This window comes from Benincasa hispida, chromosome 6 (genome assembly GCF_027475165.1).
Source record: "Benincasa hispida cultivar pf3 chromosome 6, pf3_genome.v1.1, whole genome shotgun sequence".
Taxonomy (NCBI): Eukaryota; Viridiplantae; Streptophyta; class Magnoliopsida; order Cucurbitales; family Cucurbitaceae; genus Benincasa; species Benincasa hispida.
The window spans coordinates 41032279-41038874 of record NC_143483.1 but is presented as its reverse complement, the minus strand read 5'-3'; the positions used below and the strand labels follow the sequence as shown (position 1 = coordinate 41038874).

Below are 6596 nucleotides of genomic sequence, written 5' to 3'. Positions count from 1 at the left end.
GCCCGTGGCCTTTTCTTAACCATCACATAGCCTTAGCCATGCGTCCTTACAATGTCGTGCGCTTTCTTGCCCGCCTAACCTCTCAAAGCCTTTGGTCGACGCATTGCCATGCTAACGCATGGTAACAATCACGACCAACACTTTGTCATTTCCTCCATGCCTTACGCTCATCATGCGCTCATTGGCCTCCTAGGAGCATGGCTGGCGCACACTAAGCCACACCCTTCAACACATGGCCTTCAACGCATAGACATTTTTAACTTCGAGACTTAGCCTAATTTTCCTTTCCAAGTGTTTTAATACCATGCTACTCGAGAGTATTATTCTCTATACTAGAACTTTTCTTCTTCTTTAACATCCTCAAGCTTTCCCTACAAACATTACATTAACTTATACTTAATTTTAATTAACATACTAATGATCACTTTAAGTAGGAAAAATAGGGTTTAGGGTTTACAATGGAAATAAGCTAAGCAAATCTATATAGCATGATCCACCTGAAGCAATTGAATCCCAATGCATAAGCGATTTATCTCTTTGTCCCAATTTTGTTATAGAAAATTACAGAACAGAAATATAAAGAATTAGGCTAAATATGTTTTATACAGTAATTAATTAGGGAAGATGAATTACAACCTTTGTAGAACCAATTCTCAAAGACTTTTTCCCAGTTTTCAAGATCCACTGCATGATCAAATCATGAGAAAGACACGACCACTGACCTTCTCTGTTATTCTCTTAACATGGAAGCTTGTGGGAGTTTTAGTGTTCTTGGAGAAGGGGAAGACAAACTAAAGAACACTTCTTTGTTCTTTGTTTTCTTTCTTTTGAATGTGAGAGTAAGTTATTCTGTATCACTTAGTCTTCTAGGGTTCAGAATAAAACGTGAAGGGAGTTAAATCCCTTCACTCCACTAACCATTCCCCTACACTGAAATATTATTTAATTTAGAATTTAAATTAAATCTAATTTAAATCGAATAATTAAATAAATAATTAATCAAACTAACATTTATTTAATCTTTTCATTCACATTAAATTTACTATATAGGGTCAATATGAACCCCATTCCCCATTCATATTATTTAATATTTGAGGCTTTAATATTATTTTCTGATATTATATAGTTTTAAATTTGAATCTAATTTAAATAAACGATATATTATAATGTATCTATATATATTATATTAAATTGTATCATATACAATAAATTTTCTTAAACAATAATTTGAACACTTTCAATTTACAACACCTAAATCTTTGTATAATCCTGTTATGAGCTAGCAGAGGGATGTTATGGACCTACAGTTATAAGCTCTAAAGATACGAAATTAATTAATTAAACCCTTTAATTAAATTAATTAACATTCATTAACTTTGAGACACTCCACTATAGACCCATAATTTATGAATTGTAGAGTACTTATGTCTCCATTGATTTTGAGCCATTTTTTGTAAGTCAATTCTTCATAGGTTGTTCGTAACTATAACTACATCAAATTACCGTTTTACCCTTGTAGTTACTTCTTGCTCCTTAAGTACCACTGATTCTTTAATGAACAATCTGTTTATGGTCCAACCATAAACAGATTGTTCATTAAAGAATCAGTGGTATAAACAAAATCCCTCTTAGGCCAGTAAGAGGGTGAGACCCCATTGTTCAAGTCGCGAAGTTAGAAATTAAGGGAACAACTTATCTACTTACTCTGTAAGGAAGGAATGAGTGAATTCTATCTTATAGTGTTATGTTCCCAACTCCCCACTTAGTATCATCCCCAAGATGGAAGGCTTACCGAGTTGACAACTAAAGCCACTCTCACCCATACAAATCGAAGTATGACCCTCATGAGCCGAAGTTCATAACTCACTCAGGATTCAAATTGAATTCCATGGTAACTATTTGAAATATTAATCTTTTCAGTTAACAGTGTTATAACGAGAGACTATATATTTCACGGTCTGGTCCTATATAGTATCATTGCATATGATACCCCTAAAGGGATTGAAATTCTCTACAGTGGAAGAAATCGTGTCCCAATTTTAATTTTACAGAATAATAATAAGAGGACGGAAACACAGGAATAAATAAAACTAATTAAACATGATTTCTACTGTACAAGAAGAAGAAGAAGGGTTAAGATATCATATACCCTTGAAGATCAATTCTTTGCATTCCTTTCCAATTCGAATTATCTTCTTCCGGTCGCATGAACATTGCAATCGGACACCACCGTGGAGTCTTCCCCATTATTCTCAAGGACGAGAATCTTGTTGAGGTGTGGGATTACACTCAATATTGACTAAGGGAGGAGCATGGGAGATTTTTCTAAGAAAAAGTTCTGCAGAAAAATAGAAGAAGGAGAAGAAGGAAGGATATGATGATCAGAGAACCTCTTTTTTCTCCTTCTCTCCTTTCTTTACGTAAAAATTGAAATATTTGAGCGTTGAGGGAGTTATAAGTCCCTCCCCTAGTTTTTTAATTGAAAATTCAAATTCAAAATTTGAATTTTAATAATATATATATTAACTAACTTAATATATATAAATATTAAACTATATGTTATATCACATATAACATGTAACACCCCGAATTTTTATTATTAATGTAATTTCAGTAATTTTTATTAATTGGGGGCATTTTTAGAATTTTGTACTTTAAGTGTAATTGCGGGAATTTAATTATTGATGTTGGACATTATTCAATTTGGAAATTAATGATAGGAATTAATTTCAATTTGGGAAGGAAAGAAATTTAATAAAATAAAGTAGAATAAGGAAAAGAATAAAATAAAAAGTTTATTTTATTTGCTTTCAAGTTATTATTATTATTATTATTATTTTCTTTTATATAAAACAAAAGAGACCCTTCTCCTTCGTGAAAAGTGTGACCGCCACCCCCTCCCCCAACCATTGAAACCATGCGTCGCTCGCCCCTTCACTGTCAAGCACTAGCTTAGCGCTTGAGCGCCTCTCCATGTGACTTCAAGACCCAACGGCAGACCCATCCAGTGGAGGCTTTGTCGAGCGTCGTTCGCCCCTAATGAAGTCGTGTCGTTCTGACCACGCTAGTCCAACCATGCCGTTGTCCAGATCCAGTCTTCACGTAGTCGCTCGCTTACCTGACACTGTCGTCGTTGGAGTCTCACCGTCGATTGAAGTCCTCCCTCTACGATCCATTGAGCCCTCTGCCACTCGTCTCTCCCTCTCTCCTTCAGATCTGATGATGCCGCAAGCCTCTCAGACGTTCACAGTCACTGTTCTGTTGCCACAGCCATTCGTATGCCTCCCTCAGATCGTCGTAGGCTACCTTTATCGTCAGAGTTAGTGGTTTTGGGTAAGTTTGTTATCTGGACTAAGGTTTGGATATTTTTCTTGGAATTTTAAATGTTCAACAAGTTCTTGGCCTAAAATCTCTTGGGTTTATTTTAAAGATGGAATTGGACTTTTTGAAAGGAATTTAGGTGCTGATCATTGGAATTAAAATCTATTTCAGTGGAGATTTTGGAGATTGAATTGTTTTGGAGCGAGTATTGACCAAGCTTTGTCTTGAGGATCTAATTCAAAGTGTGTGAAAGCTGGAAAGAAGTTCGTTGCTTGAATTAATTTTAGGCTCAATTTTGAGGTAAGTAATCTTACTACTGGAACTGCCTACGGGCCAGACACTAGATGTATGCTAGCATGATAAATGAATATTATGACAGAACAATAGCATGATAGATTGATAGTATAGTATAACCGATGTATGTTCTTGTATGAGGATCTGAAAGATTAATTGTGCACATAGGCACTTAAATGCTAGCATGGGATGATATTTGATTCCATGAGGTTATATTTGCTCTGAGGATGCTGAGACATATATGTATGTTGTAGAACCATGATGTTGAGATGTATATGTATGCCGTAGAACTATGATGTTGAGATATATATGTATATTATAGAACCATGTTATGATACTTGTGATGTTAAGATTGTGATAATGTCCTCACTGATTAGTTAGATGCCCACTAGATTTTGTGTTTCCTTTGGGATTCACTAGAGATGGTGTTATCCTTCGGGATTCACCAGAGATTGTGTTTTCTTCGGGATTCACTAGAGGTTGCGTTTCTTTCGGGATCCACTAAAGGTGGGTTATCTTTTGGGATTCACCAGAGGCTGTGTTTCCTTCGGGATTCATTAGAGGTGATATTATCCTTCAAGATTCATCAAAGGTTGTGTTTCCTTCGGGATTCATCAGAGGTCGTGCTTCCTTCGAGATTCATTAGAGGTGGTGGTTTCCTTCGGGGTCCACAAGAGGTTGTGTTTCCTTCGGGATTCACCAGAGGTTTTGGGTCCTATGGGACTTATTAGGGGTAGTGGGCATACTTAACTACAGTAGGATAAAAATCAGTTTTTCATATATGTATGTGTTCCATGAGGACTAGAGAAGCTTATATGTTTCACCAAAGGTAGGCATCTAGAGGATAAAGATGCCTAGCCTGACCCCAGTAGGGGGTTACTTACTGAGTATTTTATACTGATCCTTTCTCATATTGTTGTTTCAAGTAAAGGTAGAGATGCACCGGCGATTGACAAGAAAAATCCGAGATCGAGCCACTGGGACCAGTTCTATGCTTCTACTCATGATATTTATATTTCTTTTCATGTTTTTCAACTTTCAGTTTTGATGTTTGAAACTTACTATTAAGATTTGTTTTCAGACCTATTTATTATCATTTATGATTGGGTACCCTATCGTCTGTTTTTAATATCTGAATTTAATGAAGGTCTTTTGAATTTACCTTATTTATTTAGCATTTATTTCACTATAAAAGGGTGTCGTTTTAAGTTCCATGCATGCATGTGTTTAGTAACGGTCTAACTTGAGTCCTAGAGGGTCGGGTCATTACATAACACATAACCTACAGTTTATATTCTATCACATATAATATAACCTATAATTTTTGTATAAATCACATTCATATAATTTAATATTTGAATTACATTCAAATATCAACCCCTCTAATCAAACTATATAAATTTAATATGAATCAAATTCATATTAATTTTAACGTATAGTTTCTATATGAATCATATTCACATAATAAAAATTTAAATAATATTCAAGTATTTATTTCTCTCATAAATTTAATATGAATCATATTCACATTAAATTTTAACATATAGTTTTTATATGAGTCATATTCATATAATTAATATTTGAATCATATTCAAACATTTATTTCTCTCATAAAACTATATAAATTTAATATTAATCATATTTACCTTAAATTTTAACATATAGTTTTTATATAAATCATATTTATATAATTAATATTTGAATCATATTCAAATATTTATTTCTCTCATAAAAATGTATCAACATATATTATATTATATAATATATCAATATACATTATTTAATTGTATCTTATACAATTCATTCCCTTTAATTAATTTGAACAATTCAAATCACACTAAATTAATTTGATTCTCATCAGTTCTCATTGAGCTAACGAGGGTATTGTGTTGTATGTCTTAAAACTCGCAGTTTATAATGTTAAACATTTTCTATTTCCAATAAAGATGTTATTGACTTTTATTCAATAAAACTGTTGTTGAATATGTAAATTGCACTTGTAAAGACTAAATCAATAAACTAAGATCCATGGTCGTTACATAAATGCTTGAACTTTATGCAGAGATATAAAGATGGATCAAGTTCAAGTTAATAGCCAAAACGATTTATAGTATATGAATAAGGTTGGGTGCCTTATTCTGGTAACACTATTGGATGCGACCCACTCGGTAGTTATTATAATTTGTTGTAAAATGCTACAAACAAAGTGATCTTGATTCGTTCATGTAGTGTCATGAAGAGAGTGAGCGTCCTATGTAATGAGTTTGCATAAGATCAAACCAAGAAATAAGTCACTCTTACTTTATAACGTTGTTTACTGTTTAAGACTGGCTGTTTCAAATCGATGACCTAGGTAACTCGACCTTAATCCTTAGCTAACTATAAACTCCTATTTATTAGGTATTATCCTTAGATTTGCATAGATAAGGGTTGGCTCAACAACGCCGACTCAATAAGCTTCCCATTTCAGGGGTAAAATCGGGGAGATAACTGGGAACATAGATGCAAGATGAAATTTACACCTACCCGACTTAACTGGGAACTTAAGTACTGAATCCACGTCTTGCCTCTCATTGGCCTGAGAGGGACTCGCTTTAGTGATTGGATCACAGACCAATTGTTCATTAGAGGATCAGTGGGACTTAGGGAGCAAGATGTAATTTCAGGGGTAAAAAAACATTTGACCCAGCCGTTATTACGAACAACCTGTGAAGGATTGACTTACTAATTATGATTAAATCAAGTGGGCATAAATATATCCAGTGAGGAGAGTGCAACTACTGAGCTATAGTGGTATGTCTCGGTAGTTAACGAATATTGATTAATTTGGTTTAAAGAGTTTGGCCAATTAATCTCAAATCGTTGGAGCTCATGATCTATAGTTCCATAAGGTCCCTCTACTAGCTTGTAAAATTACCCTTGGATTAGTAAATTGAGTGGTTTTGAAATGTTCAAAATCGAAACTAGGGTTTCAATTTGAA

At 34.0% G+C, this 6596-nt stretch overlaps 1 long non-coding RNA gene across 1 annotated transcript; it reads left to right on the top strand.

Annotated features, from left to right (window-relative positions):
* Positions 1-2865: 2865 nt before the first annotated feature.
* Positions 2866-4781, top strand: LOC150035660 (uncharacterized). Its single transcript, XR_016530257.1, has 2 exons — positions 2866-3333; positions 3493-4781. It is a non-coding gene; the product is annotated as an uncharacterized LOC150035660 (long non-coding RNA).
* The last annotated feature ends 1815 nt before the right edge of the window (positions 4782-6596 follow it).